The 24,771-nt window shown below is 51.4% G+C and overlaps 1 pseudogene; it reads right to left on the bottom strand.

Moving 5' to 3' along the window:
• Positions 1–544: 544 nt before the first annotated feature.
• On the bottom strand, positions 545–24,541 carry LOC130486450 (uncharacterized; annotated as a pseudogene).
• Positions 24,542–24,771: the final 230 nt, after the last annotated feature.

A 24,771-nucleotide genomic window follows, 5' to 3' on the forward strand; every position in this document is an offset into this window, starting at 1 on the left:
TTCCAGATGATGTCCAAGGCCTGGGCTAGGTTCTGGACTATAGTGGCCATGAATTCTTTTCTGTTATCTGATCCAATAGAGACTGGTAAACCGTAGCGCGGCACAATGTGTTCCAGTAGGGCTCTGGAGACCTCTGAAGCACGCTCAGTCCTGGTGGGAAAAACCTCAGGCCACCCTGTGAAAGTACAAACAATAACCAACAAATACCTTTTCCCTTGTGCCCGGGGCATTTCGGTAAAGTCAATCACCAGATCCTCGAAAGGCAGGCCTCCTGCCTGCTGCACCAGTGGCGGGTGTTTGGGTCCTTGTTTAGCGTTGAACTGGGCACACATTGCTGGCTGACAGCTTGAGCCAAAGTTGCAAGCCGAGGCACATACAGGATAGGGCTGATGGCAGCTGTGAGGGCAGTCTTTCCTCCATGGGTGGCATTGTGGAAGGCTTGTACCACTGTTGAAGCAAGGGCCTGGGGAACCACGATGTGTCCATCTTGTAGACGGAACCACTTGTCAGATTGGTAGGTTCCAGGCTCTGTCTTGAACCATTCTCATTCAGCGCTTGAATACCTGGGTTCCCACTCAGACAAGGGAACAGGAAACAGAGCTCCAACAGGGTCCTCTGATATAGGCTGGAGGGCAGCTTCCCTGGCTGTTCGGTCCACGAAGTGGTTGCCTTGGGCGATCAGGGAGTTTCTCTTCTGGTGTCCTTTGCAGTACATAACTGCCACCTTCTTTGGGACCCATACTGCATCCAAGAGAGTCAGGATCTTGGTGCTGTGGGCTAAGTCCTTTCCTCCGGCGGTCAGCAGTCCCTTTTCTTTGTACAGGGCTCCATGGGCATGTAGGGTCAGGAAGGCATACTTGGAGTCGGTGTAGATGTTCACTGTGAGGTCTGCAGCTAGTAGCAGGGCCCTGGTAAGAGCAATCAGCTCTGCCTTTTGTGCTGAAGTACAGGGAGGCAGAGGTTTGGCTTCAATCACTTGGGCTTGTGTCACCACTGCATATCCGGACTTGCGAAGACCTTCCTGCACAAAACTGCTACCATCGGTATAATAGGTCACATCTGCCTTGGTCCATGGCTTGTCTCGAAGGTCAGGGCGACTGGAGAAGACCTCATCCATTACTTCCAGGCAATCATGGGTTGGCTTCCCCTCGGACACTGGGAGCAGGGTGGCTGGGTTGAGAGTCTTACAGGTCTCCAGAGTGATGCGGGGATTCTCACTCAGCAGTCCTTGGTACTTAGTCATTCGTTGATTGGTGAACCAGTAGTTTCCTTTAGAGTCCATCAATGCTGTAACAGAATGGGGCACTTGTGAGCTCTTGACCCAAAGAACCAGAAATCACCACAGAGACATTTAGAATCCAAGCAGATGGCTTTTACTGGTCAAATAGGCAATACAGTGCATTGAGGATAAGATGACAGCTATGAGTGTCTTGCTAGCTAGTTGGCAATATAAAGCTTGAAAACGGCGGGAGATTACAAAGCATAAACAGAGCACACTTTCCCAGGAGTAGCGTTCCCAGGCTTTGGTATGTGGAGCCGTCCTTGAAGTCTGGACTGTTCAGCAAAGGAACAGAGGCAACATCGAAACCGAGATAACAGCCTGACATCCTGCTCCCCTTAAGGCCCCCTCCCATTCTGCAAGGGGGCTGGTCTGTCTGGGTAGGCAATGTGAAAGGCATTGACGAGTTTGGGGGCGGAGACATCTCGTGCGCGAACCCATTCGTCATAGGCAGGAGGGAAGTGTTTCCAGCGGACCAAATATTGCAAGACCCCATGGTGAATGCGGGAGTCTAGGATTTTGGAGACCTCGAAATGTTCTCCCCCCCCCCACCATTAGGGGCTGTTCAGGAGGCGGTTCTGGATGCCATTGCGGAGAAGCAATATGGGGCTTCAGGAGGCTGATGCGGAAAACGGGGTGCACACGCCTTAGGGTTTTGGGGAGAGATAGTTCCACCGTGACAAGATTTATGATGCGAATGATGGGGAATGGGCCAATGTACTTAGCGTTGAGCTTATGGCACGGACTGGTGGAACGCAGGTTCTTGGTGGATAGGTATACCAGGTTACCCACTTGTAGGTCCCCACCGGGGGACCGATGCTTATCAGCCTGTGCTTTGTATTTGCGCTTGGCTCGGTCAAGGTTGCTAACCAGCCAGGGCCATGTGGTGCGGAGGGTGTGTGCCCAAGAGGCAATGTCTGCATCCCCCTCCCCCTCCAAATCTTCCATTGGGGTGATAGGACCGAAGTCCTGTCCATATATTGCATAAAACGGGCTGAAACCAGTGGACTGATGTACAGCATTATTGTAAGCATATTCTGCAAAAGGCAACAATTCTACCCAGTTATCTTGGTGGTAATTGACATAACAGCGCAAATAACATTCAAGTACAGCATTAACACGTTCGGTTTGGCCATCCGTTTGGGGATGGTATGCACTAGACAATCCCTGCTCCACCCCCACCAATTTGAGAAAAGCTTTCCAAAACTTTGCAACAAAACTACTGCCGCGGTCGCAGATTATCTTGCGCGGAAACGAATGTAGTCTAAAGACATGTGACACGAAGAGGCGGGCCAATTTCTGAGCGGAGGGGATCCCCGCACATGGAACCAAATGTATTTGCTTAGAAAATAAGTCAGTGATAACCCATAATACAGTTTTTCCCCTGCTGAGAGGGAGATCCGTCATAAAATCCATAGCAATCACTTCCCAGGGTTTGGAGGGTATTTCAAGTGGTTGCAGTAGTCCTGGGGGCTTGCCTTGAGATCGTTTGACTGTGGCGCAAATAGGACAACTGCGAATAAAAGAGTCAATATCAGAACGCATTCCCCCCCACCAAAATTGTCTGCGCAACAGGTGAAGGGTCTTTAGGAACCCAAAGTGTCCAGCGGTCTTTACTCCATGGGCCAAGTGTAAAACGTCTTTTCGGAGCGTTTTGGGCACATACAATTTCGAGTCTTTGTACCAAGAACCTCCTTGTTCGATTACACCAGGAGGCAGGGTTTGATTGGAGTGTTCCATAAGGCATTGTTCCCGAAGGGACTTTAAGAAAGAATCGGAGACGGGAACCCCCCCCCTTGATTAAAGTGGCAGTAGGAGCAGTTAGGGGGGCTGACGAGGGGGAAGTGCTTACGTGCTGCGGTGCGCAGACTGCAGGCGGTTGGGTGGCCAGTTGGGTTGGAGGAGCTGCAGCGTCGGTCAACGTGGTTTTCCGTTGCGGGGGCAGCTGGGCAGCCGGTAGGGTTGGAGGAGTTTGCACGCCGGTGACTGTGTGCTGTCGCTATGGTAGCGTTTGGGATCGAGTTTGCACAGCCAATACGGGTAGGGCTTCTCTTTGTGCGGGCGTAAATAAAGAGTCTGTTGGCCGATCGAGTTTCGCCGGGTATTGAGGCAATCGGGAGAGAGCATCCGCGAGAACGTTTTGTTTTCCTGGGACATGCTTCAGGACAAAACGAAACTGCGCAAAGAATTCCGCCAACGCTGTTGTTTCGCGGATAACTTATGGGTTCCTGTGAGGGCGGCTAGATTCTTGTGATCGGTCCAAACTTCGAAGGGGACTTTAGACCCTTCCAGGAATTGTCGCCATAGAGTAAGTGCATGGTGAACAGCGGAGGCTTCTTTTTCCCAAATAGGCCAGTTCAATTGGGAGTGCGCAAATATTTTAGAGAAGTAAGCGCAGGGGTGAAGGAGACCATCTGGTCCTCTTTGCAGTAGGGCCCCCCCCCATAGCTACGTCGGAGGCATCGACTTGTACAATGAACATTCGGTTAGGGTCTGGGTGCCGTAGCACAGGTTCCAATGTGAAAAGGCGTTTGAGGGCTACAAAGGCGGTCTGGCATTGATCAGTCCACAGTATCTTAGCGGAGGGCAATGTGGCAGAGTTTTCTTTACCTTTGGTTTTCAGAAGGTCGGTGATGGGCAGTGCTATTTGGGCGAAGTTAGGAATAAATCCGCTGTAGAAATTACCAAAGCCTAGAAACTGTTGTACTTGCTTGCGGTTGGTGGGAGGTGTCCAATCGAGGACGGAACAGACCTTGGCCGGGTCCATGCTAAGGCCATGGTGGGAGATTATATATCCCAAGAAAGTTATTTTGCTCTGGTGAAATTCGCATTTAGCCAGTTTTGCAAAGAGTTGGTGGTTGCGTAGGCGGTGTAGAACTTCTTGGACCAATGAGACGTGCTCGTCCATGGTTTCTGAATAAATAAGAATGTCGTCTAAATAAACCACCACCCCGCGGTATAGTAAATCATGAAGGATTTCGTTGATGAGTTGCATGAAGACTCCCGGGGCCCCTTTCAACCCGAAGGGCATCACAAGGAATTCAAACATTCCAAAGCAGCTAGAGAAGGCAGTGAGGGGTTCGTCCCCCTCACGGATACGGACGCGGTAGTAGGCTTCTACTAGGTCCAATTTAGAGAAAATACGTCCCTCTTGTAGTTGTCCCAAAATATCTGATATTAGTGGTATAGGATAGGCGTTGGCTTGAGTAACTGCATTGAGTTTTCTGAAGTCAATGCAGAGGCGTAGGTCACCCTCCTTTTTTCGGACGAAAAATGCGGGGGCTGAGTTGGGAGCATTCGATGGGCGAATGAACCCTCTGGCAAGGTTTTTGTCTAAAAAGTCCCGTAGTACAGTGCGCAAGGAAGTGCTCATAGGGTAGATTTTACTCTTGGTTAGTGTGCAGTCCTTCACCACTTCAATTGCACAGTCAGTGGTCCGGTGGGGGGGTAAGGCATCACATTCTTTAATGTTGAAGACATCCGCAAAGTCCTGGTATACAGGAGGGAGGGATGGCGGTGATGGGACATCGGAGATTAATGCTGGAGCGGGTGGAGATAGCAGCGCAACTTGCTGCCGGTGCTGGTCACATTTGGGGTTGGCAAAGGAGATCGTGTTCGTCTCCCAGTCTATACTGGGACAATGACCTTTAATCCAGTTAATTCCCAGAACTACTTCAAATCGGATAGGGGCTATGGTAAAGTCTATTTGCTCCCAGTGGGAGCCAATTCCCATCGCCACCCCTGTGGTACGATGATCAACTGGGCCCCCCTGGAAATGGCTCCCGTCCATTTGGGCAAATTGGACGGGGGCTGGTAAAGCCTCAGACTCGACTTTGAGTGCTGCAAATGTGGCTTCGTTTATGAGAGTGCGACTGCAACCGGAGTCAATGAGTGCCTTAACGGGTAGTTGGGGACCACCTTCATGGTGTTGTAAAATTGCGTCCACATAAACGGTGGTTTCTACTTCCTTTACTTTAGTGGGAGCATTCGGTTTAGCAGGAGAATCTGCAGAGGTCTGTGGAGACGCTCCACTCACCACAGACCGGAGCCGTTTTTTGACAAATCAAGGGGGGATTCCAGGTTTAAAGCCGGAGAATTCCATGGGTTCTCTTAATCAGAAGAGGGAAAGTTGTCCCCCAATGGGGCACTTATAATCCGAGACCCGGCGGGGTCATTCGATGTAGGCAGGATGGCTGAGTCTCCAGCGTGAAGTGCAGAGGGTGTGGGTCTTCCCGGCGCTGCGCTGCGGGTGGCCGCGGTGCCTCTGCGTTGTGGTCGTCCTCTGGCTCGGGTTGTCGTGCTGGGACGAAAGGGTTCAGGGCGGTATGGGCAGACTGCTGCAAAGTGGCCCATTTCCCCACAAATGAGGCAGGCACCTCTTTGAAATCGGGTTTCGCGATCCTGTGGACGCGTAGGTTTCCGTGGATTGGGAGGTGGTGCCTTGGGCTGGGGCTTTTGGATGCTTTTCTCCTTGTACTTTTGGCGGACAAGGGAAATAAAGCGTCGGCAGCTTTCCACCTCTTCAGCTAATAGAATCCAATCCTCAAGAGTTTCGGGATCACCCCGCATGTACGACCAGTTCAGAACGTCAGGGTGTAAGGCTTCCCTGAAATGGTGAATTAGGGTGGCTTCGGGCCAGCCCACAATCTTGCTTGCCAATCTTTGAAATTCATCGGCAAATTCTCGAACTGGAGTAGAGCCTTGTCTTAGTTGTAACAGTTCCGCTTTGGCTCGTTCCCCCAGAAAGGGGTCCTCAAACCTCCTACGTAAGACAGTCAAGAAATTGTTGAGGGAACGGATAGAGCGGGATCGGGTGTCGAATTGGAGGACCATCCAGTCGGCTGCTTTACCTGTCAAAAGGGAAGCTACATAGCGAACCCGGATGTCCTCTGTAGGGAAGAACTGTCCTTGTTCTCGCATATAGCTGTCCACCTGATGCAAGAAACAGGGTAGGGTTTCGAGAGATCAATCGTACGTAGTTTTCAATTTGAGTTGTTTCCAAGGACCGGGCATAGGCTGACCCGGTTGCACGGGTGCCCTGGGTGCAGGTAAAACGGGGCCTCCGGGAGGCGGAGGTGGCACAGGCACATTAGCAGGTGGCTGGACTGGTGCCCCCTGACCCGGTATTGGGACGGGCTGTGCCTGGGCTGCCAGGGCTTGCTGTAACTGCCTGTTGTCCTGAAGCATACGTTCCATTAGCTCTTGGAGTTGATCAACCCGGTCAGATAGCTCTCGATTTTGGGCTCGTAACAGGTGAACGTCCTCTCCTGGGCCACCAGTACGATGAGGTTTACTTGTCCGAAAACTCGTGGCCCATTGAGAACTGTCCTCATATAGGTCCTCTTCCTCAGACTCTCCGGAGTCTTGGCGTCGGTCTGCAAGGCGGCGTGCGCGTTGGGTCGTGCGCGACGGGGCAAATACCGGGGGAAAAGACAGACCTAACGGAGGGCCGCTCCTTACAGTGTCCTTGGGGCGACCGCCTGTCCAGGCCCGATCCGCAGCCAACTGTAACTCCTTATCCCTTGCGGCTTGAGCCTCGGCTGCCGCTTTAGCAGCTTCAGCAGCTTCTTTATCCGCGAGAACCTTTTCGTTTTCAAGTCTCAGGGCTGCAGCTGCTGTAATGTGCGGTAAAAGTTCCGTTTCCAGGAGTGTGAGTATGGGGTCGGGTTCCCCGCCCAGCAATGGTTGTATTCGAACCGCAATCGCGGGTGCATCGGCCCCAAACGTCGAGACCAAACGTTGAGCCAAGGTGGCTACCGTATCCTTTGTACAATCCGCAAAGAGGAGAGCCGTCTGGATAGCAACCCGCTTGGCTTCAGCTTGACAGCTAGCTGCATCGGGTATCAGGGAAAAACCTGCCGGCGCGGGTCCTGCCATGGTACCTTTTCCCAGGGCAACAGGACGGGTTAGAGCCTGTCAGCCCTTGGCCCACAGAACCAGAAATCACCACAAAGTCAGATAGAGTCCAAACAGATGGCTTTTACTGGTCAAATAGGCATACAGTGCAAACGAATAAAATGACAGCTATGAGAGACTCACTAGCTGGGAGATATTATAAGGCAGGAAAGGCGGGAGATTACACGCACAGGCTGAATACAGTTTCCCAGGAGCTGAGTTCCCAGGCCTAGGTATGCGACCTTGGGGGGCAGACAATACAGCGCAGAGACAGAGGCAATAACGAAACCGAGATAGCAGCCTGACATTCTGCTCCCCTCAAGGCCCCCTCCCAGTTCGCAAGGGGGCTGGCCTATCTGGGTAAGCAATGTGAAAGGCGTCGACGAGGTCGGGGGCGGAGACATCCCGTGCGCGCACCCATTCGTCATAGGCAGGGGGGAAATGTTTCCAACGGACTAAATATTGCAGGTTGCCATGGTGAACACGGGAGTCAAGGATCTTGGAGACTTCGAAGTGTTCCTCCCCCCCCACCATGATGGGTTGCGCAGGAGGTGGTTCCGGATGCCACTGTGGAGAAGCAACATGGGGTTTGAGGAGGCTAATGTGGAAAACAGGATGCACACGCCTCAAGGATTTGGGGAGAGCCAGTTCCACCGTGACAGGGTTTATGACCCGGGTGATGGGGAAAGGGCCAATGTATTTAGCACTGAGCTTATGGCACGGTTGGGTGGAACGGAGATTTTTGGTGGAAAGGTAAACCAAAGCACCCACTTGCAGATCACCCCCGGGGGAGCGATGTTTGTCAGCTTGCGCTTTGTATTTACGTTTGGCCCGGTCGAGGTTGCTAACGAGCCAGGGCCAAGTGGTACGGAGGGCGTGTGCCCAGGAGGCAATGTCGGGGTTCCCCTCCCCCTCTACATCATCTGCAGGAGCGATGGGACTGAAATCTTGTCCATACACAGCAAAAAATGGGCTAAAACCTGTGGATTGATGCATGGCATTATTGTAGGCATATTCTGCTAAAGGTAACAGTTCCACCCAGTTATCCTGGTGGTAGTTAACATAACAGCGTAAATAACATTCAAGTACAGCATTGACACGTTCAGTTTGACCATCGGTTTGAGGATGGTATGCACTAGACAACCCTTGTTCCACTCCCACCAACTTGAGGAAAGCTTTCCAAAACTTAGAAACGAAACCACTTCCGCGGTCACAAATTATCTTACGCGGAAACGAATGTAAGCGAAAGATATGCGTCACGAAGAGGCGGGCCAGTTTCTGAGCAGAGGGGATCCCTGCGCATGGAATCAAATGTATTTGCTTAGAAAACAAATCAGTAACAACCCACAACACAGTTTTACCCCCACTGAGAGGGAGATCAGTCATGAAGTCCATAGCAATCACTTCCCAAGGTTTGCTGGGCGTTTCAAGAGGTTGTAGCAGTCCCGGGGGTTTTCCCTGCGATCGTTTCGCAGCGGCACAAACGGGACAGCTGCGGATGAAGGAGTCAATGTCGGAACGCATTCCCCCCCACCAGAACTGTCTGCGCAATAAGTGAAGGGTTTTCAGAAACCCAAAGTGCCCAGCTGTTTTGGCTCCATGAGCTAAATGTAAAACGTCCTTTCGGAGAGCTTTGGGTACATACAATTTCGAGTCCTTGTACCAGGAGCCTCCTTGTTCCAAAACACCAGGAGGTAGGGTATGAGCGGTGCGTTCTAAAAGGCACTGGTCCCGAAGGACAGTTAAAAAGGACTCGGAGATGGGGATTTTGGAGGGGGCCCCCCCGTCGGCCATGGAGATCTTAGAAACAGTTATGGGGCTAGTGCTTACATGCGGCGGCGCGCAGACTGCAGGCGGCTGGGCGGTCGGAGGGGTAGGAAGGGCGGGAACTCCGGTTTGTTGCGGTGGCGGCTGGGCAGTCGGTTGGGCTGGCGGAGCTTGTACGTTGGGTAAGGTGTGCTGATGCTGGGATCGAGTTTGCACAGCCAGCATAGGTAGAGCCCCACGTTGCATAGGGGTGAACAGAGAGTTGGTGGGTCTTTCGAGTTTTACCGGATATTGTGGTAAACGGGAGAGGGCATCCGCGAGAACGTTCTGCTTCCCAGGGACGTGCTTCAGGGTGAAACGGAACTGCGCAAAGAACTCCACCCACCGTTGTTGTTTCGCCGATAGCTTATGGGACCCCGTGAGGGCAGCTAGATTTTTGTGATCGGTCCAAACCTCAAAGGGGACTTTAGACCCTTCCAAGAATTGTCGCCATAGAGTCAGTGCATGATGAACTGCTGAGGCCTCTTTCTCCCAGATGGGCCAGTTTAATTGAGCGTGCGCAAATTTTTTTGAAAAGTAAGCGCAAGGGTGAAGAACACCATCCGGTCCTTGCTGGAGGAGAGCCCCTCCCATGGCTACATCGGAAGCATCGACTTGCACAATGAACATTTGATTTGGGTCTGGGTGCTGTAGCACCGGCTCCGAAGTGAAGAGGCGTTTGAGGGCCAGAAAGGCGGCTTGGCATTGCTCAGTCCATAGGATTTTTGCGGAGGGCAAGGCAGCCGAGCTTACTTTTCCCTTAGTTTTCAGTAGGTCCGTAATGGGTAGAGCCACCTGGGCGAAGTTAGGGATGAATCCTCGATAGAAGTTTGCAAATCCCAGAAATTGCTGTACTTGCTTCCGGTTGGTGGGGGGAGTCCAATCGAGGACGGCTTGGACTTTGGCGGGGTCCATGCGAAGACCTTGGTGGGAGATAATGTATCCCAAAAACGTGAGTTTGCTTTGGTGAAATTCGCACTTAGCTAGTTTTGCGAAAAGTTGATGGTTACGCAGGCGTTGCAGAACTTCCCTGACCAGAGCCACATGCTCGTCCATAGTTTTCGAATAAATGAGAATGTCATCTAAGTAGACCACCACCCCACGATATAGAAGGTCATGTAGGATTTCATTGATGAGTTGCATGAAGACCCCCGGGGCCCCTTTTAATCCAAACGGCATCACAAGGAATTCATACATTCCAAAACAGCTAGAGAAGGCAGTGAGGTGCTCATCCCCTTTGCGGATACGAACTCGGTAGTAAGCTTCCACCAAGTCTAATTTAGAGAACACACGGCCTTCCTGTAATTGTCCCAAAATATCGGATATTAATGGGATAGGATAGGCGTTGGTCTGGGTAACCGCATTGAGCTTTCTGAAGTCAATGCACAGGCGAAGGTCGCCCTCTTTTTTCCGGACGAAAAACGCGGGGGCCGAGTTTGGGGCATTCGAAGGGCGAATGAACCCTCTGGCGAGGTTTTTGTCCAAAAAGTCCCGGAGGACAGTGCGCTCGGAAGCGCTCATAGGGTAAATCTTACTCTTGGTTAATGTGCAGTCCTTTACCACTTCAATCGCACAGTCTGAGGCCCGGTGGGGGGGTAAGGCATCACATTCCCTAAGGTCGAAGACATCTTCAAAGTCCCGGTATACAGCGGGTAGAGCCGGTGGTGCTGGGGCAGTAGAGGTTAATGCTGGAACGGGCGGATATAGCAGAGCAAAGTTTTGCCGATGCTGGTCGCAGGTGGGACTAGCGAAGGAGATAGTGTTTGTTTCCCAATCAATACTGGGACTATGTCCTTTAATCCAGTTAATTCCCAAGACCACTTCAAATCGGATAGGGGCTATAGTGAAGTCTATTTGTTCCCAGTGGGAACCAATTCCCATTGCCACCCCTATGGTGCGGTGATCAACTGGACCCCCCTGGAAATGGCTTCCGTCCATTTGGGCAAATTGGACGGGGGCGGGTAAAGCCTCAGAGTCGGCTCTGAGTGCAGCAAAAGTGGTTTCGCTTATGAGAGTGCGACAGCAACCGGAGTCAATTAGTGCTTTGACGGGGATTTGTGGGCCACCGTTAAGTTGTTGTAAAACTGCATCCACGTAGACGGTGGAGTCCACTTCTTTGATTTTGGTAGGAGCATTCGGTTTGATAGGAAGATCCTGAGAGGTCTGTGGAGACGCTCCATTCACCACAGACCGGAGCCGTTTTTTGACAAGTCGAGGGGAGATTCCAGGTTTAAGGCTGGAGAAATCCAAGGATTTTCCTCATCCGAAGAGGGAAAGTCGTCCCCCAATGGGGCACTTGTAATCCGAGACCCGGCGGGGTCGTTGGTAGTAGGCAGGGAGGCTGGGTCCCCGGCATGGAGTGCAGAGGGTGTGGGTCTTCCCGGAGCTGCGCTGCGGGTGGCCGCGGTGCCGCTGCGTGGTGGACGACCTCGGGCGCGGGTTGTCGTGTTGGGACGAAATAATTCCTGGCGGCGTGGGCAAACGGCTGCAAAGTGGCCCATTTCTCCGCAAGTAAGACAGGCACCCCTCTGAAATCGGGCTTCACGTTCCTGGGGCGGACGTGGGGGATTTCGTGGGACGAGCAGTGGTGCCTTGGGTTGAGGCTTTTGGGTGCCTTTTTCCTTGTGCTTTTGACGGACGAGAGAAATAAAGCGTCGGCGGCTTTCCACTTCCTCGGCTAATAGGATCCAGTCTTCGAGGGTATCGGGATCGCCTCGCATGTAAGACCAGTTCAGAATGTCAGGATGCAAGGCTTCCCTGAAATGATGGATCAGGGTGGTCTCGGGCCAACCTACAATTTTACTTGCCAGTCGTTGAAATTCATCGGCAAATTCTCGAACTGTAGCAGAGCCTTGTTTTAATTGTAAGAGTTCCGTTTTGGCTCTTTCCCCCAGGAAGGGGTCCTCAAACCTCCTTCTCAGGGCAGTCATGAAGTTGTTGAGGGAACGAATAGCACGAGAGCGGGTGTCAAACTGGAGGACCATCCAGTCAGCCGCTTTACCTGTCAGAAGGGAAGCTACGTAACGCACCCGGCTATCTTCCGTGGGGAAAAGTTGTCCTTGTTCTCGCATATAACTGTCCACTTGATGCAAGAAACAAGGCAAAGTCTCGAGAGATCCATCATACGTAGTCCTCAATTTGAGTTGCTTCCAAGGGCCGGGCGCAGGTTGACCCGGTTGCACGGGTGGTCCGGGTGGAGGAGCAACAGGAGCTCCAGGAGGCAAGGGTGGAGCAGGCACATTAGCGGGTGGTTGCACGGGTGGTCCGGGCGGAGGAGCAACAGGAGCTCCAGGAGGCAAGGGTGGAGCAGGCACATTAGCGGGTGGCTGTACGGGTACCCCCTGACCCGGTATCGGAATGGGCTGTCTCTGAGCTATCAGGGTTTGTTGTAATTGCCTGTTCTCTTGAAGCATAAGTTCCATTACTTCCTGGAGTTGATCAACACGGTCGGAGAGCTCCCGATTCTGGGCTCGTAAGAGATGAACCTCCTCACTCGGGCCACCAGTAAGATGAGGCTTACTGGTCCGGAAGCTTGTGGCCCATTGAGAGCTATCCCCATATAAATCCTCGTCTTCAGACTCTCCTGAGTCTCGACGTCGGTTAGCCAAACGGCGTGCGCGTTGGGTCGCGCGCGACGGGACAAACGCCGGGGAAAAAGACAGACCCGATAGCCCTAGTACATTGTCCTTGGGGCGCGTGTCCACGTTCGCCAGATTCCTAATCCTTGCTGCAGCCGCCCTGGCTGCTTCCGCAGCCTCTCTCTCTCTTGCGACCTTAGCCGCTTCGGCGGCTTGCTGATCCGCAAGAACTTTGGCGTTCTCAAGTCTTAGGGCAGTCTCTGCCGTAATGCGCGGCAAAAGTTCTGTCTCCAGGAGTGTGAGTAGGGGGTCGGGTTCCCCGCCCAGCAGAGGTTGTACTCGAACCGCCAGTGCGGGTGCCTCGGCTCCAAAAGTCGAGGTCAAAACTTGAGCCAAGGTGGCTACCGGGGTGTCCTTTGTACATTCCACAAGGAGAAGAGCGGTGCTAATAGCGACTCGCTTGGCCTCAGCCTGACAGCTGGCTGCATCCGGGATCAGGGAAAAACCCTCTGGCGGGGCTCCCGCCATGGTAGAAAGAGTTTCTCGAGAAATAAGATTATCCAAAAGTCCAGTTAATATTTGTAAATCCTCAGTTGCCAATCGGGCATCGTCCAGTAATTGATCCAAGTCCTGAAGATCTAGACGAGCATCAGTATCCTCCGACGTTAACATCCAGAGACGTCCTTTAAGAGATTGCCACTGTTCCTGTACCAGTCCCCTCAAGCGGCAAACCTCTCGGGTCGTCCGGAAAAGTTCAGCGATTAAGTCTTGTAACAGAGTAGGATCCTCAGAGAAGGGCTCCAGGGTGTAGATCACCTGGAGAGCTGCACAGCTCCCATCCAAGTGGCAGGCGAACCCCCCTGGGCTCCAGCCTGGCTAGTAGAATGGTGAAGAGAAGGGATAGCTGTCATAATGTCAGCCCTTGGCCCACAGAACCAGAAATCACCACAAAGTCAGATAGAGTCCAAACAGATGGCTTTTACTGGTCAAATAGGCATACAGTGCAAACGAATAAAATGACAGCTATGAGAGACTCACTAGCTGGGAGATATTATAAGGCAGGAAAGGCGGGAGATTACACGCACAGGCTGAATACAGTTTCCCAGGAGCTGAGTTCCCAGGCCTAGGTATGCGACCTTGGGGGGCAGACAATACAGCGCAGAGACAGAGGCAATAACGAAACCGAGATAGCAGCCTGACAGAGCCGTGGATGGGAGAGTCTCCCGGGCAATAAGCTTGTCCAATAATCCGGTTAGTACTTGTAAGTCCTCAGTTGCCAGCCGGGCATCATCCAGCAACTGATCAAAATCCTGGAGGTCTAGACGAGTATTAGTATCCTCCGACGTTAACATGCAGAGAACTCTCACTAGAGATTGCCACTGTGTCTGTACCAGTCCCCTCAAGCGGCAAACCTCTAAATTAGTCCTAAAGAGTTCAGCGACTATGTCCTGTAGAAGGGTAGGATCCTCAAATGAGGACTCCAGGGTTCCAAGGAGTAGTAGTCACGGTTCACTCGGAGAGCGACCTCCTAGCTCCCATCTGAGTGGCAGGCGAACCCTCCAGGGCTCCAGCCTGACTAGGGGATCGTTGAGGAAGAGTTGTAGGGATAGCTGTCATAATGTGAGCTCTTGACCCAAAGAACCAGAAATCACCACAGAGACATTTAGAATCCAAGCAGATGGCTTTTACTGGTCAAATAGGCAATACAGTGCATTGAGGATAAGATGACAGCTATGAGTGTCTTGCTAGCTAGTTGGCAATATAAAGCTTGAAAACGGCGGGAGATTACAAAGCATAAGCAGAGCACACTTTCCCAGGAGTAGCGTTCCCAGGCTTTGGTATGTGGAGCCGTCCTTGAAGTCTGGACGGTTCAGCAAAGGAACAGAGGCAACATCGAAACCGAGATAACAGCCTGACAAGCAGAGTCTGTCCAAAAGTCAGTTTATCAGCTTCCTGAACCAGGAGGGCAGTGGCACAATGGCTCTCAAACAGTGTGGCCACCCTTTTGCTACAGAGTCTATTTGTTTTGAGAGATAGGCCACTGGTTGTTCCCATGCACCCAGTCTTTGAATCAGTACACCTTGAGCAACCCCTTGTATTTCATCTACATACAGGGTGAAAGGCTTGTTTACATCTGGAAGGCCGAGGGCTGGGGCCTCCATAAGGGCTTTTTAAAATTTGTTTAAAGCTGTTGTCCTGTTCTTTAGTCCATTTAAAGGCCCCTTTTTCATCTCCCCGGGTGGCTTCATATAGGGGTTTGGCCATAAGGGCATAGTTGGGGATCCAGATTCTGCAGAACCCTTCTGTTCCTAGAAATTCCCGAACCTCATGGCGACTGGAGGGTCTGGGAATTGCACAGACAGCTTCTTTCCTCCCCCAACCCAAAGAACGCTGATGTTGGCTAATTTGAAAGCCTAGGTACTTGACTTGCTTCTGGGCAATTTGAGCTTTTTGCTTAGAGACCCGGTAGCCAGCTTCATACAGCAATTGTAAAAGCTGGTGAGTTTCACTAAGACAGTGTTCCCTAGTGACCGCTGCTATCAGGAGGTTATCTACATACTGAAGCAGGGTTGCCGCTGTGGGGTGGTCATAGAAGGGGTCAAGGTCTGATGCCAGGGCAGTGCTGAAGAGAGTTGGACTATTTTTGAATCCCTGAGGGAGTCTGCACCAGGTGAGTTGTCTATCTTGACCTCTGGGCATGGCACCTCGGGGCGTGGCCTGACCCATGACCCCCCCCTGCTGACCACTGGAACGCAAAATAGTCCTGGTTGGGCTGGGCCAATCTTAAACAAAAGAAGGCATCCTTTAAGTCTAAGATAGAGAAATGGGTGGCAGAGGCAGGTATGAGTCCCAAGAGCACATATGGGTTCGGGACCACTGGATGCAGTGTCACTATGGACCTATTTATAGCTCTGAGGTCCTGGACTGGGCTTTTGGACAGGTAGGAGAGGGGTATTCCAGGCGGACTGGCAAGGTTGGAGGATGCCATGCTGCAGAAGGCGGTCAAGGTGTTTTTGAATTCCTTGGCGAGCCTTAAAGGGCAGTGGGACTGGCGGAGGTGAATGGGTCTGGCTCCTGGCTTCAGCTCAATTATGATTGGAAGTACATTGTGCGCCAGTCCTGGCGGGTTTCCCTCAGCCCAAACCCCTGGGACATCTTGGAAATCAGAGGGTAAACTGTTATTGAGGGATGCTTCTTCTGAGAGGAGAGCAAATAGGCACCATTCCTCAGTCAGTGGCATAGTGAGGGAGCAAGTTGCAGGCTTCTGGGGCAGAGTCAGGGATGCCGTTCCATCTGGTTCAAAAGTTATGGTAGCCTGCAATTTACTCCGGACATCTCAACCCAAAAGGGCTATGGGACATTCAGGTAAATACAGAAATGAATGAGTGACAGAGTGGTTTCCTAGCTGGCACTTTCGGCTCTGGAGGAATAGACTTTTGCCCCTGTGGCTCCCACTATAGTAGTGCTCCGGTTACTGGGGGGTCCCACTGGTCTGGTTACTACAGGGTGCTGAGCCCCAGTATCAATCATGAAATTTACAGGATGGCCCCCTACAAACATGCAGACCATGGGCTCCTGAGGGCCTAAAGGGATGGAGCCTGGTCGGCTTCAGTCTTGGAACAATGGCTGAAGCCCTTCAGGTGGGGGATACATGCCAGAATCATACTGGTGGAGCGTCATTTGGCCAGCTAGTTCTCCCTCTCATTCATATCTGTCATTTCTCACACGGCCACGAAAATTTCCCCTGTTTTGCCCCCTCCCACAAGAAAATCCGCCAGATTCACGATTCGGGCACTCATTTTTCCAATGCCCCTCCCCCCAACTATAAGCGCACTGATTAATCCCTATTCGGGTGAGGGTTCCTCTCTGGGAAGCCCCACGACCGCATCCCCGAGGCGGTGCTGAACCCTCTGTTTGCTGCCTGGGAATGCCCAGAGCACCTGCTAGTAAATCCGCCTTTTTCCGCATTTTCCTATCCTGCTCCCTCCGGTCTTGTACATCCCAATTCGTATAAACCTTGCTAGCAATTTCAGTTAATTCAGAAGCATTTTTCCCTGCAAAGCCCTCTAACTTTTGAAGCTTTCTCTTAATGTCAGAAAAAGACTGAGTAACAAAAGCTGAATTAACCATCCGTTGATTTTCTTTTGCCTCTGGGTCAAAAGGGGTGTACAGTCTATAAGCTTCACACAACCTCTCATAGAACATAGCCGGACTTTCATCTTTTCCCTGAATCACTTCTCCTGTTTTACTGATATTGGTTGCTTTTTGTGCTCCTGTCTTTAATCCTGCCAGGAGAGATGTTCGATATCTAATAAGGGCTTCATAATTTCTCCCATTATTCATAAGGGCTTCATAATCTCTCCCATTGAGGGTCTTCATCTGGGAATGCTTGGGTTGCCCACTGTCTGGCATTATTTCTGTCACCTGGGGCCAGTCCTTCTAGGGATGCTATAGCGGCAGTAGCCACTCTCCTTCTCTCTTCTATGTTTAACAAGGTCAGGAGAAGTTGACGACAGTCTGGCCAGGTAGGGTTATGGGTGGCAAAAATAGACTGAAAAAGGTCTATCATGGCCTGAGGCTTCTCAGTATAGGAAAGGGTGTGGGCTTTCCAGTTAAGGAGGTCTGTTGTTGTAAAAGGAGTGTATGTATACACTGGGTCACCCCCCTGTACATTTCCCTGAGCATTATAATAAATTGGCCCAGTTGTGGTCCTAAGAGGTAAGATGCCTGCCCCAGCAGTGCCTGGATAAGATCGGGGAGTGGATGATGTGCCCCTGCTTTCCATCAGCTTCTGAAAAAACGAATTGCCAAACCAGTTTTCAGAAGTGGAGGGGGTAGCCAAAATCTAACTTGGTAAAGTTTGATTGGGGGAATAAACGCCTGGACTTGAAAAGGGATCTTGCTGGGTTACAAAGGGGTTGAAGGCAAAATTAGAGGCAGGATTGCTGGCAGGGACTGGGGCTGTCACCAAAGGAGTGTGTTGTTGGGTCACAGGAGAAACAGCAGCCAAACTAGACTCAGAGGTAGACTGTGCTGTGACCTCGAGAGCTGAAATTCTAGCCAGACCTGCATCAGGGGCAAGGGCTTCAGCTGAATCTGAGCTGGCAGACTGATTTAAAGGCTGTACCGGGGGAGGTGGTAAAGAAGGGTACACTGAAGAATAACAAGGGGGAGGAATGTCCTCCTCAGGAGAAGAGGGCAAAATTGCAGGCTTTACTGACTTCTTATTCAGCTTGGGGGTGTGTGGATTTTTAAGTACCAGGATACAACACTGTTGTTCATGAGCCCTTTGGGCAGATCTGGGGAGTTTCCCTGTTGCCAGATTATTTCATCCCTCAATATAAGAGATTTGTTCAGAATAAAGTTGCCCCCCTCCAATCACCACATGTGTCAGGAGCAGGCCATGAAGACAGTTCATGGTTGCGCTCCCAGGTGTTGTTTTGCAGTTCTCTCCGAGGCCAGATTAGATCACCACTCCATGCCCCGTGTTTAGATTCCTTCAGGGTAGGAATTGCCAAGTTCTCCTTCCTGCCACTGGGAGGGGGGTTGCCAGGGTTACTGGCTATCTCTTATTGCTTTGTATATATGCCAAATGCTTTCTCTTAGCCTTTCACTAGTAACATCTTGAATATGACTTCTGTAACCTGTCGTGCTTTATCAATAAAACTGCTTTTGTGGACTTGCCATCTGCTGGAGTCTGTTTATGGGTTTGCCGCAGGATTAGAGCTTACATTATGTTACTAGTGAAAGGCTAAGGGAAAGCATTTGGCATATATACAAAGAGGGGGCAATACCGCAGACCCCTGCAGGAGCTCCTGCAAAGCCCGGGGCAAGACCCAAAGCCCCCTTCATGGTGAGTGAAGAGACTATGTATGTAGATGTCATATTACAACATTATAGAAAGGGTCCTCAGTTACAAGTAAAAGCCTTAATTGACTCTGGATGTGCCCGCTCGTTAATAAACGAAACCACGTTTAAGGCGCTCCAGGTGAAGTCAGTCCCTCTGCCTGCTCTGGTCCAGTTCGCCCAGATGGACGGCAGTGACTTCAAGTGGCCCCCGGTAGATCGTCGTACTGATGGGGTGGCAATGGGAATTGGCCACCACTGGGAACAAATCAACCATACTATTGTGCCTAATGTTAGATATGTGGTGGTGTTGGGAGCAAATTGCCTCAAAGGACACAGTCCCGCCATAAACTGGGACGCTGGGACTTTAACGTTTGATAGCTCATTGTGTGAATTACACCAACATGACATGGCTGTTAAAACCATAATCATGCCAACCCTTGCTCTTGCCGTGGACCCCCCCCCCCAGTCCAACCCACTTGCCACACGACTATCAGGACTTTGCGGATGTATTCAATGTGCAGGAGTGTGATGTTTTACCTCCCCACCGCCGGACGGACTGTGCTATTGAGGTGGTGGGGGATGGAAAACTACCAAAGAGTAAGATCTACCCAATGAGCCCTGCAGAACGAACGGAGCTCCACGAGTTTTTAGACAAAAACTCGGCTTGCGGTTTCATCCGACCGTCCACCTCGCCCTGTTCGGCACCAGCCTTTTTCATGAAAAAAAACCGGGGGATTTGCATTTGTGTATTGACTTCCGGAAACTCAATGCTGTTACTCAAACGAATGCCTACCCCATCCCCCTCATTCCTGATCTCTTAGGACAATTTAAGGAAGGACACATTTTCATTCAGTTGGATTTAATTGAGGCTTATTACAGAGTCAGAATTCGGGAGGGGGATGAATCTCTGACAGCTTTCTCCAGTTGCTTTGGGATGTTCGAATTTATGGTGATGCCGTTTGGATTAAAAGGGGCCCCGGGGGTCTTCATGAAACTCATTAATGAGATCCTCCATGACCAGCTATTTGTAAGGCTTTCCAGCCACCCTGGGCAATTCCCATAAAATAACTCGCTCAGACGACCATCCAGAAGCAGGTAAGTTTATTGAGAAGCATCAGGTATAACTAGGCCCTTACACAGTCCGAGCTGCAAGTGCTGATTATTACAAAAGGGCAAGACTATAAACAGTACTACATTGCAGGTGTTAGTTACATGTTTTGGGAATGAAACAATAACAGTACCAGGCTATGCTAGGGAACAGACATCAAAGATCTCAAGGAAGCTCATTAGCACAATCCTGTAGAAGTCAAGGTCAGGAGGGAGGGGGGAACGGGGAGAGGAGAGTGGTCGGGACATTCCAACAGAGGCCTATGCAGAGAACACTGCAGCTAAAGCCTGAACCAATATTCCAGCAAAAGTCTGAACCACCACTTGTACGGGCAGAACAGCAAGAGAAACAGGGTAGTACCTCACATTCTGCCCCCCTTAAGGCCCCCCTACCCTCGCCTCATCGGGACGCGGCTTGTGGGGATAAGCGGCATGGAATTCTTGTACCAACTGGGGGGCCGCCACACAAGGAGCCGCCACCCATTCGTCCTGTGCGGGGCCCAGATGTTTCCAGCAAACCAAATAAAACAATTTCCCTTTTTTCAGTTTAGAATCCAACACTTTAGAGACCTCAAGATGCACTCCCCCCCCCCACAACCGTAGGAACCTCTGGTTTGGGTTGAGGATGGAACTGGGGGCTGCGGTGTATGGTTTGAGCAGGCTAATATGAAACACCGGATGTACCCCTCGAAGGGATTTGGGAAGAGCCAACTCCACCGTGACGTCATTGATCACTCGAGTGATAGGGTAAGGACCCACATACTTGTCACTGAGCTTTTTACAAGGACGCAGTGATCGTAGGTTTTTGGTGGAGAGATAGACCTGACCGCCCACCTTGAGTTCCCACCCGGGGGATCGATGTTTATCTGCTTGGTCCTTGTACTTGCGTTTTGCCCGCTCCATATTTTTCTGAAGCCAGGGCCAAGTCGTTTGTACCACCTGCACCCAGTCCTTTACCCTTTGCACTCCCTCCATCTCAGGGGTAATGGTAGCGGACCCAAATGGCCCAAATTCCTTTCCATACACGACCTGAAAAGGACTGAAACCTGTGGAGGAATGAGGGGCGTTATTATAGGCATATTCAGCAAAAGGCAACAAATCCACCCAATTGTCCTAGTGGTAATTCACATAACACCGTAAATAACACTCCACTACAGCGTTTACATGTTCAGTTTGGCCATCAGTTTGAGGGTGGTAAGCAGAAGACAAGCCTTGCTCTTTTACCCCCATCACTTTCAGGAAGGCTCTCCAAAATCTGGCCACGAACTGGGCCCCTCTGTTGGAAAGGACCTTCTGTGGGACAGAATGTAGTTTTACCACGTGATTTAAGAACAACCGTGCCAACTTTTGAGCCGAAGGCAACCCAGCACAAGGAACAAAATGAACCTGTTTAGAAAATAAGTCAGTTATCACCCACAAAACAGTTTTACCCCGGCTTGGGGGCAAATCGGTGATGAAGTCCGTGGCTATTACTTCCCAAGCATGGTCGGGGTCTCTAGAGGCTTAAAAAGGCCTGGCGGCTTTCCCATACATTTCTTCGCAGTGGCGCAGGTGGGACAGCTGCGCACAAACAATTCAACATCAGCTCTCATGCCTGGCCACCAAAACTGACGTCGAAGCAAATGGAATGATTTAACAAACCCAAAATGTCCTTCAAGTTTGGCTCCATGCACCATTCCCAATACCTCCTTTCTAAGAGTCTCAGGTACATACAGTCTATTTCCCTGAAACCAAAAATCCCCCTGTCGAGTAAGGTTCGGGGGAAGGGTCTGATTCTCTTCCTCCAACTGCGAGGCTTCCTTTAGCCGCAGCTGAAAAGTCTCCAGAACTCCTTGAAGAGGAGCGGAGTCTCTAGCTCGAGCTTGGGAACGGGTGATGACTGACAGCCCTGACACTTCCCCCCTCTGTTCAGGCGTGAACAATGACTCAAGCGGTCGGTCAAAGTCATTCCGATATTGGGGGAGTCGGGACAAGGCATCCGCCAAAGAATTGTCCTTGCCAGGCACATGTTTAAGGACAAACCGGAATTTAGCAAAGAACTGGGCCCAACGAACTTGTTTTGCCGTTAACTTTCTAGTCCCTTTTAAGGCTTCTAGATTTTTGTGACGCTCCAGACCTCAAAGGGAACCTCTGCCCCTTCCAAAAAATGTCTCCAAATAGTGATAGCATGTTTCACAGCCGCAGCTTCCTTCTCCCAAATGGCCCAGTTTATTTCAGATTTGGAGAATTTTTTAGAAAAATAAGCACACGGTTTCAACTGGCCGCTCTCGTCTCGTTGCAGAAGGGCTCCCCCCATGGCAACGTCAAAAGCATCTACTTGGACTACAAAAGGCTTTTCACAGTCAGGGTGAATGAGAATGGGTTCTGACGTAAATAACCGTTTGAGCATATCAAACGCCTGTTGACAGTCTGAAGTCCACTGTAGTTTAGCAGACGGTAATGTGGCAGCCGCTCCCTTTCCTTTCGTGCGCAACAGCAAGGTGGGAGGGAGCGCTACCTGAGCAAAGTTCGAAATAAAGTTCCGATAAAAGTTTGCAAATCCCAGGAATTGTTGTAGTTGCCTACGCATAGTGGGGGGGGGGTCCCACTCGACTACTGCCCGAACCTTGTCGGGGTCCATTTCTAAGCCTTGGTGGGATATGACATACCCCAAAAAGGTAATGGAGGGCTGGTGGAAGTCACACTTAGAAACTTTGGCAAACAGTTTATGGGCACGCGACCGCTGCAACACTTCACGCAAAACCGTACGTGCTCTTCCATTGTTTTGGTATAAATGAGAATATCATCAAGATAAACAACAACTCCACGGAATAATAAATCATGAAGAACTTCGTTAATCAACTGCATGAACACACTCGGAGCCCCTGTAAGTCCGAAGGGCATCACTAAATATTCAAACATCCCAAAGCAACAAGAAAATGCAGTTTTAGGTTCATCCCCTTCCCTTATTCGGATGCGGTGGTAGGCTTCCACTAAGTCCAGTTTAATGAAAATCCGGCCCTCCTTCAATTGTGCGAGAGGTCTGGAATGAGAGGAGGGGTACGCATTAGACTAAGTGACTGCATTCAGTCTACGAAAATCAATACAAAGTCTTAAATCCCCCGTTTTCTTCTTTACAAAGAAGGCGGGAGCCGAATATGGTGCTTTAGAGGGGCAAATAAAACCCCGTGCCAGATTGGAATCCAAATAGTCCCGTAGCACGGCCTTTTCATTTGGGCTCAATGAAAGCTTGCCGTCCCCCACCACTTCGATCGCACAATCGGTGTCCCGGTGCGGGGGTAATTCATCACATTCCCGAACATCGAACACATTGGCAAACTGGGTATATTCTTTGGGGAGTTGTGACTTTAAAGCTTTGGTTGGTGGTGCCTCTACCAAAGCAGCCACTTGGCTTGTAAGCGCCCTTTCCTTTCCGTGGTGCTCACACAGGGAGTGGGGGAAAGTAAGGGTCCGCTCGACCCAGTCTATGGAGGGGTTATGTCCCAGCAACCAATTCATCCCCAATACCACGGGAGTCTTGATGGAGGCAATGGTAAAATGAAGCCGTTCCCAATGTTCTCTCATGCCCATCACAAACGTGGCCGTACGGTGGGTGACTGGACCCCCCCTAAAGTCACTACCGTCCATCTGGGAGAATTGGATGGGCTCGGGCAACCTTACCCTCTTCACCCGCAGTTGTTGGGCTACTTCCTCACTTATCAGGGTATGGGCACAGCCAGAATCAACGAGGGCTGTTACCCTCACTACAGGTCCCTCCTTAGGCAATGTGAGGGTTACTTTCATATATACATTGTCCTCCTGATCGCTTACCATAATTGGAGCTCCCTGCGCAAGGTCCGGAGCGGTCTGCTGAGGAGCCCCCTTTACAGCAGACCGGCGGCGTTTTTTGCCTCCGGGTCCCATTCCTCCTCGCCGCTGGAGGAGGTCGACTCGGGATTTGTAATCCGTGACTTCGATGAGCCCAAGGTTTCGTTTGTAATCCGTGGCCCCGATGGGCCAGTAGCTTTCGACGCTCCAGGGTCGGGTTGTGCTTGTAGAGCTGAAGGCGTACTCCGTCTGCCAGGTGCGCCACTTCGGCGTCGAGGTTGCCCCTCAGCGTGAGTTTTCTCCGGTTCGGCCGCTGCCCGCCGGGGTGGTCCTGGGTGTCCGGCCCGGGAAGGGCACTGAGAAGCAAAGTTTCCCTTACCTCCGCAAATGAGACAGGCCCCGCTCTCGAAGCGTTTGCGGTGCTCCGCCACCGACAGTCCTCCCCCCGAGGGGAAGCGAGAGTCCTTCGGACCACCTGGCCTGTCTCCACGGACTTTGGTCTCTCGACCTGTATGTTGTTTGGACAAGAGTAGTAACTGCTTTCGGTTCTCGATGTCAGCTGCATGCCGGACCCAGCCTTCCACATCTGGAGGGTTACCTTGCATAAACGCCCAGTGTTGCAATTCCGGATTCAGACCCTCACGGAAATATTGCACCCGGGTAGCCTCACTGCAGTCCAAGATTTTACTCAAGAGCAGTTGGAATTCACTTGCATACTGTGCCACCGACTTAGTCCCTTGGCGCAGCTGCAGCAAGGCTGTTTTTGCTCTCTCACCCAAGTGCGGATCCTCGAATCGGTGCCGGAGGGCTATCATGAATTCATCGAGGCTTCGCAGTACAGGGGAACGGAGTTCATATTGCAACACCATCCACGCGGCCGCGTGGCAATATACTGGACCCGACTCTCATCTGAAGTGAAAGTCCCAGTTTGCTCCTGCATAAAAATATCCACTTGGACCAAAAAGAACGTTAACTGGTCGCTCGACCCATCGTAGGCAATTTTTAAGTCCCATCGCGCCGGTGGAGCAGGATGGGCTGGCAGCATGGGAGCCATGGGAGCCGCGAGTTGTCCGCCTCCTGCGGGTGCTGCAGGCTGCGGCGGGTTCTGCTGCAAGTCGTCAAATGCTTGAGCTAAGTCCAACAGTACGGCGTGCATGGTATCCATCCGGGCAACCATGCCCTGCCGCTCCCTTTGCCATTGCTGGTGTTCCTCGTCCATCTGGTGCTGCCACAGTGCTTCCTTTCGGGCCGGGTCTTCCTCGAACCCAACCCCGGAAAAAGCAGTCCTCCGAGACCGCACTTTGTCCCTCGAAATTGACCAACTTCGGGGGGACTCCAGCCAGGTACTCAACCGGCTCGTCTTGGGCTTTGTACCCAGACCCGATCCAGAGTCAGCTCCACTGGGCGTCTTCCCAGTTGACTTCCCTTCCGAAGGGTCAGGATCGGGCT

The sequence above is a fragment of the Euleptes europaea genome, chromosome 13, assembly GCF_029931775.1.
Source record: "Euleptes europaea isolate rEulEur1 chromosome 13, rEulEur1.hap1, whole genome shotgun sequence".
NCBI classification, from domain to species: domain Eukaryota; kingdom Metazoa; phylum Chordata; class Lepidosauria; order Squamata; family Sphaerodactylidae; genus Euleptes; species Euleptes europaea.